At 35.3% G+C, this 15,688-nt stretch overlaps 1 pseudogene; it reads left to right on the forward strand.

Moving 5' to 3' along the window:
* Positions 1–13,088: 13,088 nt before the first annotated feature.
* LOC139889636 (uncharacterized) lies at positions 13,089–15,414 on the forward strand (annotated as a pseudogene).
* Positions 15,415–15,688: the final 274 nt, after the last annotated feature.

Here is a 15,688-nt window from a genome sequence, read left to right on the forward strand (position 1 = left end):
ATCGTTCCAATCCGATTTCCAACACATTTCTCATTAATCCGAAGATTAACCCATTTACCAAAATACACACGTGCACGCATTTCGAGACATGCAATGCACAAATCATCCGAAGTCTATAACGATCACTTAAAATACGCAAAATCGCCACGTATCCTTCCAACTCCTCTAGGCAATTCTTCTCATAGAGTTACCCTTAACAACTAAATCGTCATTCGCGATTTATCAAGTCCACAAATCCGAGCACTAAAACTTGCTCAATCCCTCATATCGGGAAAAACTCCACCAATCTCGTACCGAGATATCAACCCTTTAGCGTACCATACCAAGTACAATGCTAAAAGTAAACACGTCCCAAACTAAAGTCAACCATCTAACCGATGAAGACCAAATAAAAGTGAAATCTAACGGATAACACTTACCACTTAACATCCCTTGTAGTGCGCAAACACGTCTAATACGCAACTACCACAAACATGTGAGCAAAATACGACTATTGCATCACTATTCACACCAAAATGGTCCTTACGACCCCACCATTGGCGTATAAAACAACCAACAGATCACACAACATGGTCCTTACGACCCCACCATTGGCGTATAAAACAACCAATAGATCACACAACATGGTCCTTACGACCCCACCATTGGCGTATGAAACAACCAATAGATCACACAACATGAAGGCTGGCCGAAAACTACACGCGCCTTAGTGAATCCGCAACCACACGCGACCCACTACCTCCACTGCACAACAATCGGGATTGGCCGAACTACACGCGCCCTAGTGAATCCGAACTACACGAGAATCACTATCCCAAAAGAATGACCGCATCCACACGTGTCATTGTGAATCCGAACTACACGAGACTCACTTCCTCAATATAATGACCGCATCCACACGAGTCATTGTGAATCCGAACTACACGAGACTCACTTCCACAATAAGATGACCGAACTACACATGTCACCGTGAATCTGCATCCACACGTAATCCACTCCCAATTCTCAACACAGGAATGGTACTCGCATTTCCCACCGGTACTCGCATTTCTCGATAATGTTATACCATGCCAATATAACACTACTCCCATCACACACGCTCTTTTGGCCTCGATCAACGAGTAGTGTAACATCGCGCACTGCTACACCATAGTGAATCCTAACGGATACCACTAACCATACCCGCGTCATGGTGATACCGGCTCCGTGGTTCACACCATAAGCATCGCCATGATGCTACCGGCTCCATGGTTCACATCATAATTCACCCGCACATACTATGGCACTACCGGCGCCGTGGATCATACCATAGCACACAAATACATACGTACGCGTACACACCGCCAACACAATCGAGCAAGAACCACGTATATCGCACATAGGCACAAAACAATAATTCTCTAAAAGAGAATCCAACACGCACATCCTTAACCGAGGGATCTCACCTTGCTCGTCAAACACATCCATTATCTCTCAACGAGATTTACCACATTACCACCTCGGTGATGATTTAAATTCAAAACCATAAGTACAATTTATTCCAAATCGTACTCTTACCACAAATCGACCAAATCTAGGTCCCGACACCAATTCCGGATCTACTAAGAGTATCATCCGAAATCTCACACTAAAACCTCCTCGTGCGGGAGTGTAACTCCCCCACTTGGAACTACATTCCATAACCGCACCTTGTACAACCGTACAATGCTACCAAGGGTAGACTTTACTAACAATTGGGTTCACACGACCCATCACCACATCTTGCTCCAACCTTAAGCATACGAAAGATTTTAACAAATGCTCAAACACTTCGAACGAAGAGTTTACCACAACTCACACAAACTTCATTCTTGCAACCTTCCAATCACTATAGTTTGCCAATCTCCACTTAGTCACTCATGTACCTAAGGGTTTTTCTCCAGTACCCTAAGTACAATGTAACCACAACACCATCAGAGTCGAATACCACGCCAGTAGGTATGAAAGAGGTACCTAACATCGCGTCATGTAGACTCCATTACCAACATACATCGAGATCAAACACTCGACCTTTAGAGTTTTAAACCACCCATCGAACCTCATGGTTCATCAACCTCAACACGAAAGCAAATACATGCTTTACAACCGAACACCCAAGCCCATACCCATTGCTTGGTAGAAATATTTCCCAACACTAAGGAATGCTTGGTTGCACCAAGTCTTATGCCCTTCGCCCATCGATCAAAATGTCACGATAGGGTACTTCCATTAGGAACGTCACTCATAACAATAACATGCACAAAACTAGGCTTTTAACAAATCCAAACTCAACGACACATAATAAATAATCAATGGACATATTTATTAAAATGAAATGTACCTTAACGTCTCCTTGCCGCACCTGTCCCCGCTAACTCGGGACACTCCAACTTACGATGTCCTTCCTCTTGGCAATTGAAGCACACCGTGCTATCACCCTTTGGCACCGAACATTCCCAAGACTTGTGACCCCTTACGCCACAATTGTAACACTTAGACGCACTAGAATCCGATATATCCGTCCGTGTACCACCCGTGCTCACACTCGGACCCTTAGTCCTCTTACTTGGAGCACCATACGAAACAACCCTTCTCTCACTTGAAGGTTCACCCATCTTCGATCGTGAATACGACTCGAAACCCCTAGCCACTGCGAATAACTCTGCAAATGACTTCGCGTAACCCCAGCTAATTTTATTCTTCAAGTCATCATTCAAAGTCCGATAGAAATCTTCCATCAACAAACGATCATTCCCCATATACTCCGGGCAAAAACGAGCCTTTGCCATAAAGGTCGCCTTGAGAGTATTCAAATCCATAGAACCCTGTTGCAAATTTCGCAACTCACTACGCAATTCCGACAAATCAGCTGATGTCCGGAACTCCTCAAAGAATTCCTCTTTAAACTCGTCCCACGATAACGCCATAAACGGCTCACCACACCGATAAGATCAATCTTACCATCCAACTAATCCTTCGCCCTACCTCGCAACAAACTAGTAGTGAGTCTTGTCCTCTTCTCGGGAGGGCAATCAATAGTACGAAATCACCCTTCGACATCCGAGATCCAAGTTGTGCTTACCAAAGGATCTGGTTTCCCATCATACATCGGGGGTTTAGTCCTCATGAAGCTCTTAAGACAACGCTCCATTTCCCCACTACTTTGAAGTTCGGAATACTTCCTATCCATTTCTCCTCGAAACGCACCCATTTGCTCCACAACGGCGGCCGCAACTCTAGTGTTAAACTCAACGTCATTCGTCTCGATCTCGTTTCGCGTCGTCATTCTAAAGAATGCAAAACGATTAGTCCACGAACGTATAAAACCACACACACAACACCGCCCCATCTTGCTAAACACTCGTCGTACATCACTTGTTAGACACGATTTGCACTCGTAATAAGGTTTGCAAGTCCTTATTACGCACACACGCCGTATCAACTCGTTAGTACAATGACCGCCTCGCTTGATGATATAAACCAACACAAACCAAAAATTCTACGCATTATAAACACACGCAAGAATTATATCACAACACAAGCCAAAATCCTAGTTAGTTCACCTACAAGCCCCGCAACAAATAAGCACACACAAAAGTCTAAGTCTAGGCACCTATCTCAAGTCACCTAAATCCCTTAGACCATGCTCTGATACCACTTGAAACAACCCAACCCGTATTTAAACCGGCCCATAAAATTTTTTCCTTATAATACATTAATATCGTTAACACTTAGGTCCCAATTATGTTTCTAAAAACATCTTTAATACAATATTAAGTTTAATAAACTTTAAAACATTTAATACATAAGTTATATTTCCAAACGAGCATGGTGATTGGGAATACGCTACCCAATCCTAATAACTCCAAAAGCACACTTCTAAATCAAACTACGCGAGTCCACTAGTCCCCATGCTTACCCGATCCACCGCCTCCATGCAAATCTATAAAAATATAAACAACGAGAGGGTAAGCTAACGCTTAGTGAGTGAGAATATACTACATACATATATATGCATAAAATGAACACGCCACACAAGTAATCAAATAACGCATACCGGAGCATCCAAGCATAAAGGCAAGCTAAGCTAAGCATACCGTACGATCACTAAGCAACAAGCTAAAATAACAACAAATATAAGTTCACCAACGACGATGTGAACAACGCCAATAAGCTACACCCGGAGGGTTGGCTACAACACAACAATACGACAATATATAAACATCCAAGGTTAACCCCTTAACCCAATACCAAAACCGATTACAAATTACTAGAATGAAGATTGGCCGAACTACACGAGCCTTAGTAAATCCGCATCCACACGAGACTACTATCTTCAATCACACAACAACATCGAGGTTGGCCGAACTACACGAGCCTTAGTAATCCGCAACCACACGAGATCACTACCTCAATAAGATGATCGAACTACACGCGTCATCGTGAATCCGCATCCACGCGTGACTCACTTCTCAATATCAAAACTCTTCGCCATTGGGGTTAAATAATTCATATCACAAGCATATGTTATAACGTACACGCAAAGTGTGCACCTCGCCAAAGGTGGTCAACCAAAACGCACAACCGTGCCAATTGGACCTATACACAAGTCCATCAAATCCACCTATATGTGAAGTGGACTCTATAACCGAGAACCACTTCACCCGACCCGCACCCATCCTACACATACATATGCACATAGGATATTAACACTCACCTTGTCGCCTTGATGAATGCCACCGAATAATCCGCAACTCGCCGATGGAATGCACCTATTCCATTATCACAAATACAACAACACAATTAGGGAGGATTTACAAACCAACCCAAATTGATAACTAGTGCAATCTCGACCCAAATGCACCTCCAAGCACAAACCGCGCCCAAACTAACCAATAATCACTAACACAAGTGAGAATGGTCCTAATACGCCAATTAAACCCAATCATAAGTGTTAAACACTTATCTTGCCCAATTTGACACCAAAACCCTAATTTTGACCCATTTCAAAATTAGTCAATCAAACACACCCAAATGAGTTCCAACACTTCCATAATCATTAATCATAGTGATTATACTCAATTTAAAGCCCTAAACAAGGCTAAATCATCAACCAACCCAAAACCTGCCTTCATCACTAATAAACCCGAATCCTAGTTATTATCTTCCATTAACAACTAGTGGGGTTCCATGTATGAACATACAATCAAAAACCCTAAATTTAGATGAAGAACACGAAAATGAAATTCGGAGTTAGAGCTTACCGCTAGTATCACCTTGAAGCTAAGAACGAGAAGAACAAAGTTGCCTCTTACGCCAAAGATCAAATCACGAATCTTCCTTTACAAAATCCCTTTAGAATGATTTGAAGAAATGAAGAAAAAAGAGAAAATGAGGAAGAAAAAAAAAAGAAATAAGGAAGTGAAATGAATGGATGAGATTAAGATCTCAAATCTGGCTCACACGCGAAATGACCAAAATGTCCTTGAACCTCATTTAAAATTACAAAAACCTGGTACCAGTCTGCCCAGAACGCCGCGCCGCAGCCCAAATCCTCGCACCGCGACATTTAACGCGATTTGATGCCTGCCTTACCATGTCTCCTGATTCTGATTTGTTTGGTTTGTCGCGCCGCAACACCCTTCTCCGCGCCGTGACATATAGCGCGGTCTGATCATTTTCTCGCGTACAAGAACTTTAACACACGAATATGCCTCAAATCCTTCATACACTAGTCGTACATACACGACACACCTACATATCATAAACGGGGTGTTACAGCTTCCCTCTTGATTATGACCCTATATATATATATATATATATATATATATATATATATATATATATATATATATATATATATATATATATATATATATATATATATATATATAGTTATGCATTATTTATTTGTACGGTAAAAATAACTTTCCACCTTTTTGCAAATAACTAATGCCCATTAATTAAATGTACTACGGAGTACTACTTTATGTTGAAGTGGATCGAAACATCGACTTTTTGAGGGTCTTGAAGAGGAAGGTTGTTCCCTTCTTCTATGTCGGGTGTTAGGATTGCTAGCTTTTCGGCAAAGGTTTCATCATATGCGATTGAAAATCGGGCGGACAGATAATTTAATCGATTGAAAGTTGACAGTGTGGTTGTTAAGCCGATCATAAAGGCTCAGAAAGAAGCGGTTATCGGGTAGTTTGTGATCGATTTGTTGTTTTTGTGTTGTCTGTCGTTGTTTGATTAGATTTGGGTTTTTTGTATTTGAGTGGGTTTCGAAATCGTTTTAGTGATCCGGTTGCTCGAGACTCAGGCTTAGTTAACTTTTGCTTTCTATTTAGTGACGTGATTTGTTTATAGTTTCTAAGAAATGCGTTTGGTTTGATAGTATCTCTTCTTTCTAATCTTTTGATGAAAACACTTTGCATTAATGTTATCAATTATCATTATCATTAATCTTTAAATTATTCTACTACAAATAAATAAATTCCAAATTGTTATAATTCAGTAGGCTTATAACTACCTTTAGTGGTTTGATTTATGTTATAATTCAGTAGGCTTATAACTACCTTTAGTGGTTTGATTTATGTTAGAATTCAGTAGGCTTATAACTACCTTTAGTGGTTTGATTCTTGATTAAGAATACTAATAATGAAGTGTAAGAACAAAGATGATAATGGAGAGAAAGAAAGAAACACTTTGTAAGTGTGAGAAATGGTGCAAGTGTTTTAGCTTGCAATACATGGCTATTTATACAAAAACAAAGCTACCCAATATTGACTAAGTATTGGTACAAAATTGAATATCCACATATAAATAATATTGTTATTATTATAACACTCCCCCTTGGATATCAATTTTGTTTTATTAAAGATCAACTATAAGTTACTGCCTCGTTAAAAACCTTGCTAAAGAAAACCCAGTAGGAAAAAACTTTAGCTAAGGGAAAAAGAGTGCAGCATGGAGTTGACTCTCCCTCAAGTAGACATCGCTTCAGCTGTTACATCTTTTGAACATATCTCATGCCAATGTAATGAACGTGTGTTCTGAAAATAGCAGTTGGAAGTGCTTTGGTGAAAAGATCAACAGAGTTTTTGCTGGATTGAACATATCTCATTTCAATCTGGTTGTCCTTGATGAGATCTAGGGTGTATGAGAAGAATCTAGGAGGTATGTGTTTTGTTCGGTCACTTTTGATATACCCTTCTTTCATCTGTGCTATGCAAGCTGCATTATCTTCATAGATAGTTGTTGGAATTTTATCGCGTTCTAGTCCACAAGAATCAGTAATGAGTTGTGTCATGTAATGCAATCACTTCGGCATGATTTGATGATGTTGCAACAAGTATTTGTTTTTGAGAACGCCATGATATTGCGGTACCTCCATTTAGGAATACATATCCAGTTTGAGATTTAACATTATGTGGTTCAGATAAATAACCTGCATCTATATAACCAACCAAATCTTGTTTTGAATCGTTAGAGTAAAATAATCATAAATCAGAAGTTCCTCAAGGGTATCGAAACATGTGTTTGATCCTATTCCAGTGTCTTTTTGGAAGGAATTGAGCTGAACCTTGTTAACAAATTATCTGCAAAAGAAATGTCAGTTCTTGTATAATTTGTAAGATACATATGAGTTCCAATTCACTAAGATATGGAACTTCTGATCCGTAAAGATCTTCACGGGGATGAAATGGATCAGTGTCAATATTGAGTGATATATCAACCAGTGGTTTTGTCTTTAAAAATGTTTAAAAATCTTTTCGGTATAGGTTGTTTGATGTACAAGTAAACCATTAGGCATATGCTCAATCTGCAAACCAAGGTAATACTTGGTTTTTCTGAGATCTTTCATTTCAAATTCTTTCTTTAGAAGTTGAATGGCTTCATGATCTCTTTATTTGTACCTATGATGTTAAGATCATCGACATAAACAGCTATGATCACATATCCGGATGTTGTTTTCTTAATGAATACACATGGGCAAATATAATTATTTGTATACCCTTTGCTTATCAAGTAATCACTTAATCGTTTATACCACATGCGGCCCGATTGGATTTTGCATTGGATGCTTCTGATACCTTAAATCCTTTAGGTATCTTCATATATATATCACTATCAAGTGATCCATATAGATAAGCAGTAACAACATCCATTAGATGTATTTCTAAATTTTTAGAAACTACCAGGCTGATTAAGTATCTAAAAGTAATTGTATCCATAACAGGAGAATAAGTTTTCTCATAATCAATTCCTGGTCTTTGAGAGAAATCTTGAGTTACAAGTCTGACTTTACCTTGTAAGTTCATTTTTCTTATTTCCTTTTCGAATTAAAATTCATTTGTATTCCATACGTTTCACATCTTTAAAAGTGATAACGATTGATCCGAAAACTTTTCTTTTATTGAGTGATTCTAATTCAGCTCGTATTACTCCTTTCAATTGAGCTTGGTCATGTATATTTTGACACTTAATGACAAATTTTGGTTATAGATCATCTTTATTCATGATGTCATTATATGAAAAATTCTCATCAATATTTGTCATTCCGTTTCGGTTTCATAAAATTGCATAATTTATTGCAATTTTTGTATTTATTATCAATATCCTCTGCAGAAGGAGTATTAATATTTGGTTCTTCTTGAACACTTTATTTTACCTCATTATCAGCTGATTTTATTTTCGAGGATTTTTATCTTCGGAACCAATTGATCTTCCACGTTTCATGTGTGGCAAAGACTCAAGAGTGACATTATTGCCAGCTTTTGGAATTTCAATTCGAGCTGGAGCATTTACTGCTATTATATATGATTTAGTCACTCTTTTTGTATCTTTAAATGCATCACGTAATCGATTTGCAAGTTCTTGCATATGCATTATTTTTGAACTTTCGTTTCACATTCTTTTGTGCGAGGATCAAGATACCTTAATTGATGTTCACACCATGAAACATCATTTTATTTATTTTTCATTTCTCCCCCTAATCTAGGGAACAATTTTTCATTAAAATGACAATCAGCAAAATGTGCTGTAAAAACATCACCCGTCATGGGTTTAATATATCTTATAATTGAAGATGTTTCATATCCAATATATATATAAATATCACCATCCTCCTTTGAGGGCTCATTTACTGCGTTGTGGTGGTGCAACTAGAGCATACACTGCACAACCAAATATTCTAATGGTGGGAAAAATTTGGCTCTCGGCCAAAATCAAGTTGTCGGGGAGAATATGTATGACTTGCACTTCGTCTAATATGACTTAATGTAGCAACATGTAAATTTACATGTCCCCATATAAATATTGAGAGTTTTGTACTCATTACCAATTGTCTAGTTATTAGCTGCAAGCGTTTATCTATTGATTCAGCTAAAACAATTTTGTGTATGCACATGAGCAACTGGATGTTCAACAACAATCCCTGTAGACATATAATAATCAATAAATGCTTGAGATGTTAAGTCACCAGCATTATCAAGTCTCATCCTTTTAATGGTGTAATCAGAATAATGTGTTCTCAATTTGTAATTTGTGCAAGAAACTTTGCAAATGCCATATTATGGCTTGATAACACACAAACATGAGACCATCCGCTAGATGCGTCTATTAGAACTATGAAATATCAAAATGGTCCACATAATGGATGAATTGGTCCATATATATAATCTTGAATTCTTTCAAGAAACATTGGTGATTCTTTCTCAATATTCTTTTCATTAATCACCATATGTGCTTTTTCATTAATCGCCATATGCGCTTTTCATCATATATCCTTTTCACCATATGCGCTTTTAATCATATGCGTTGTGCTTTTCATCATATATCCTTTTCACCATATGCGCTTTTAATCATATGTGCTGTGCTTTTCATCATATGCACTTTTCATTATATGCGCTTTTCATCATATGCGCTTTTCATCATATGCACTTTTTATCATATGCGCTTTTAATCATATATCCTTTTCACCATATGCGCTTTTAATCATATGAACTGTGCTTTTCATCATATGCACTTTTCATCATATGCGCTTTTAATCATATGCGTTGCGCTTTTCATCATATGCGCTTTTCATCATATGCATTTTTTATCATATGCGCTTTTAATCATATATCCTTTTCACCATATGCGCTTTTAATCATATGCGCTGTGCTTTTCATCATATGCGCTTTTAATCATATGCGCTGCGCTTTTCATCATATGCACTTTTTATCATATGCGCTTTTAATCATATGCGCTGCGCTTTTCATCATATGCGCTTTTCGGTGTTACATAGATATTTCTCATTTCCGGTTATCATTGACTGATAATCATATCCATTATGATATATATCAGAGAAACTTAACAAATTTCTCTTTGATTTGGGAGAAAACAAGGCATTGTTTATCATAAAATTCATACCATTTGGTAATATGAATTTTTTTGCCTTTTTCGTTCATTATATCAAGTTTGCAAGACCTGATATAGTATTTATAATTCTTTCATTTGATTTAAATCAATGAAATATTTCTTAGATTTGTATGTTACCACTATTTGCAATACATAGGTCTTTACCATTTAATTGATATTGTATTTCAGCAAGATTCGTATTAAAATATTAAATAAGATAATCAAATAATGAGTAATATTTCAGCAAGATAATCAAATTATATTACTTGCAAATAAGTTACAATCTGAAGTACATAAAAGATAACACCTAATAAACATATGTGTTATGGTCTAAAATTATTTATTTAGAAGTGACACATAACAAGTTAGACATCTTAGAAAATCAAACCATTCAAGTCTCAAGGTAGCTCAGGGTTTATTTAATCAATATTTTTCAACAGATTCACTCTCGTTTTCTTTTCTTTTGCTACTTATTTGTAGAGCTTAACAAGATGTTCATGTATTCAAGAAATACTAGACTGATGATCCACGTTACCAGATCATTAATAAGAATCTCCGGGATTCTTATAAGAGCGTCTACTAACATCTTCAATTTTATTATTTCATGGATCGCCGTTATTTCTTGATAATTAATATCGTATCTATCTTTGAGTATTTTCCATAATTTCGATCATATAATATGTAGATTCTACGGACTCGTCAATATGTTTGCTAAGAAAAATACTTGCTATTGCTTTCTCTTGTTCGGAACAATTGTTATTTTCATTCAGGGTTTCTAAAATACCGATTGATTCGAGATGTTTTTCTACATTCATAACCCATGTTAAGTAGTTGTTCCCACTTGATTCTAAAGGAGCAAATTTAAGCCTTTTCAAATTCGACATTTTCTATTATCAAAAGATGAACAACATATATCATAATCATAATCAACTTCTATTCATAGACAAATAATAAAATGAAATTAATCATTTTAAATTCATAAGTAGCAAACAACAGAATAATGGCATGATTACAAATGATAAAACCACAAGAGCAGGATAGAATATAGGTTCACCCCGTGGTATATTAGCAACAATGATGATAGTTAGTATGACCAATACAATAGGAAAAATCATCCTTGTGTGAATCATATTTAAAAAAAACTTTTTGAGAGTGGTAATCTGAGAAAATGATGATTGATTTGTGAAAAATGTGAAAACGAAGATGTTTATTTTATATTTGAAAAATATAGTCGTTGTAACATCGTCAGTTGACGTTAACAACCGTTATGTATATATGACCGTTGTAACGTCGTTAGTTGACGTTAACGACTGTTATGTACTCGTTGTATTAATAATAATTTTAATAAAAGAATTTTATTAGTAATAATACGATTACTATAAATACATTTAGTATAAATATGTTTAGTATAAATACAAAGATTAAGAGAATAAACATATTATGCATAAATAATAAATTTAAGAATAAACATTAGTATGCATGAAATAAATAATGATTAATTGCATAAGTAATCATAAATGTTAGATAACATAAATATAAATGTTAGTGAAGTTAATAAGAGTTAGATTACAGAAATATAATTCAGGCGGTATAACCGACCATATATAACTTAAATAACATAAATATAAATGTTAGTGAAGTTAATAAAAGTTAGATTACAGAAATATAATTCAGGCGGTATAACCGACCATATATAACTTAAATAACATAAATATAAATGTTAGTGAAGTTAATAAAAGTAAGATTACAGAAATATAATTCAGGCGGTATAACCGACCATATATAACTTAAATAACATAAATATAAATGTTAGTGAAGTTAATAAATGTTAGATTACAGAAATATAATTTTACTTGTGATGATAATAATATTTACCTTACTAATAAATAATAGAAGATATCGTTAAAGAATTTCTTACCTTGATTATACGGAGCACTTCGTGCTGATAACATGTTATAATTCAGTAGGCTTATAACTACCTTTAGTGGTTTGATTTATGTTATAATTCAGTAGGCTTATAACTACCTTTAGTGATTTGATTTATGTTATAATTCAGTAGGCTTATAACTACCTTTAGTGGTTTGATTCTTGATTAAGAATACTAATAATGAAGTGTAAGAACAAAGATGATAATGGAGAGAAAGAAAGAAACACTTTGTAAGTGTGAGAAATGATGCAAGTGTTTTAGCTTGCAATACATGGCTATTTATACAAAAAAAAAAAAGCTACCCAAAATTGACTAAGTATTGGTACAAAATTGACTATCCACATATAAATAATATTGTTACGTAGTACTATTATTATAACACAAATAATAAAATAATAATAATATAATGAATACTCCGTAATAAATAAAATATATATAAATATAAATTAATAACTCAAACGGGAGGAACGGCCTGTCAGCGCGCTTTTCTGCAAATTCAAATCAAATTCTTTACTCGCAAAATACAAAAATAAAAGTAAACCCACATTTAATTACTACCAGTTACCGCCTCTTTTCTCTCACTCCCATTCGAACCCTAATTTCAAAACGCCATCAATCTCTCATCTTTACTTGTTCACAAGCTTCCTTTTTCAATCTTAAATCTGGGTTTTTGACAATTCATAAAATTTGTTAAATAAATATATCAAATTCACCATTTCTGTTATTTTTTTTTCACTCAGCAATGGATGAATGCAATCTACCCGGATCTGAATCCAAGGTTTCCTTTTTGCACTTCATATATAAAATTAATCTTAATTCTATCCATTTTTCGTATTCGATTTGTTGTCATTTTCCGATTTTAGGGTTTGTTATTGATTGTTTGTTTGTTCAATGGTGTATGCAGAAGAGGTGTTTTGAAGAAGTTGCAGAAATTAAAGAATTAGAACCCAAAAGAGCCAAATTTGGAGACCTAGAATCTGTTTTTCATTCCGAAGGTAAATCATAAGTTAATTTGTGTTTTTTAGAATTTTAAATTACTTTTTAGGAAGTTTGTAAAGTTTGATGTGTTAGAAATTTGAATTTAACCCATAGATTTTATTTAGGGAAATTAAAAGGTTCTGCATTTGATCTCAATGCAAAAGTTGATACTCCATCTTGTATTGAAGGGACTAATTGTGTAAAATCTAGAGGTTTTTCGATCGATTTAAACTCAGAAGACGTTTCGAGTTCTATGATTTACAATCCTTTTCTTCCGTATAAAGATTTGGATCATGTAAAACCACGAGATTCTTTATCCGAATGTGGAAGTACATGCGGTGAACGTGACTCGATGAGGGTTTGGAAAGAAATGAAACAAAACGGGTTCATTTCGTCCACTCATGGTGGTGTACCGGTCCCACAAATACCAAAACCACGCGCGAGAAAAAGGGTGAACGAAGTGGTGATCCGAAAAAAGATCGAGATTGCGAAAAAAGAACAAGTGGATAGGTTTGCGAAAGCGGCTGCCCCAAGTGGACTTTTGAAAGATTTGAATCCCGGGATTATAAATCATGTAAGGAACCGAAAACAAGTTCATTCGATTATTGAGAATCTTGTGAGATCTGCAAGAAATGAAAATAAACATGCAGGAAGTAAGAAGGTTACTAAAACGAGTGAAAATGTTGTAAATGATACGTTAGAACGTGAAGATGATATGCTTGCGTTGAAACTTTCGACATCAGCAACAATGGGATCGGGTAATATAAGCTCTTTGTCTAATGTAGAGTCAGGAAACATTTCAACTGTTAATTCACTTTCGATTAAAGGTAAGTTGTTGATGTTATTGTGTTATGATTTGATGTATTTTTGAGATGTACAAATGCCACTTTTATAGCATGCTTGAATTTGACTTGTGTGCTTATGAATGGGTTGATTTGGGTTAAAAAGAATAGGTTAAATGGGTCGAAATCCTCCTTAGAAAGCGTTTTAAAGCATAGTCAGATATCTCTCGATAAAGTTAGATTCTTTTTGTTCTAATGTTATATCTTTGAAAGAGTTAATTATAAGAACATGTAATCATTGTGTTTTTTATGGTTTATAGCTGCAAGTGTAGCTTCTCAGTGGTTAGAACTTCTTCATCAAGATATCAAAGGCCGTCTTGCAGGTTAGAACGATTTAAATGTTTGAAAATCGTGTTTTTTGTTAAGCGACATGTACATGAATAAACATGTTAATTAATGTTTTTTTTGTAGCGTTAAGACGTAGTAAGAAAAGAGTTCAGGCTGTAATTCAAACAGAACTTCCTTGCTTGGTATCTCTAGAACTAGTTTCTAATCAAGAAAACAAAAATCCCGAAAAAGGTCAATTTGACAAGTCAACTGCTGAGTTGCATAGAGCAAAATGGGGTCCGCTTTTTGAACAGATGGAAAACGCTCTTTCAGAAGAAGAGAAACATTTGGTGAGTCAAGTTTCTGTTTCTTATAAGTCTATCAGATTGTTCTTTTCTGAAATTTTATAGTAAAAGATTTTGTTAACTTTTAATCTGATTTTATTTTACAGGAGACGTCGTTGAACCAAGTAAATGAAATGCTGGTGCATTGTGAACACGGTCTTCACCAGTTTCTTCCAGAAAAAATCTTACAAAAGCACACTAACGACTACAGGTGATTGCTTACTAACGACTACAGGTGCATTGAGTACACAAGATGGGATGTTTAGGTAATGGGTCGAGTTGGGTCGACCTATCACCTTTTGTCCAGATTACGAATAAATAGTGTGTCAAATACTGTATTAATTATAAAAAATGATCTTATTTGAATAGTCATCTAAATTTTTATATAACAAAAATGATTAATGAAGTTATATGCATAATACATTATAGTAAAGCTTAAAAATACAGTTATGGGGACTGTGGATGACTAATTGGACTGTAAAAATCTAATTTTTATCTTCTTTTTATTGACTTATATTACAGACTATTGAAAGCAGAAACAGGCGATCACAAAAATTTAGCTGTACAAGCTGCAGCTGCGGCCATCTACTCAACGTCTAACTTTTTGCAATCGATGGAAAATTTACCATGTTTTTGAACGTCTCATGACGATGGATAGTTGATTTGTAACGATTTTAGTCTAATTAATAGTTTGCATTTTGGTGCATACTAGGAGCCATTCTGATTAGTTCTATATGTAGCTTATATTTGTAACAATTTAAAATGCCGAATTCATGTTTGTTTGTATTAGTTTTTGCTTTTACAGTTGTTTCTGTACCAAAAATCATTGATTATTATGCTAATTTCATCAAATTTAATGAGTGCGCAACTTTATCATTTCATTTTTTTTAATAATTCTCTTTAGTGTATAG

This window comes from Rutidosis leptorrhynchoides, chromosome 2 (genome assembly GCF_046630445.1).
Source record: "Rutidosis leptorrhynchoides isolate AG116_Rl617_1_P2 chromosome 2, CSIRO_AGI_Rlap_v1, whole genome shotgun sequence".
Lineage (NCBI taxonomy): Eukaryota > Viridiplantae > Streptophyta > Magnoliopsida > Asterales > Asteraceae > Rutidosis > Rutidosis leptorrhynchoides.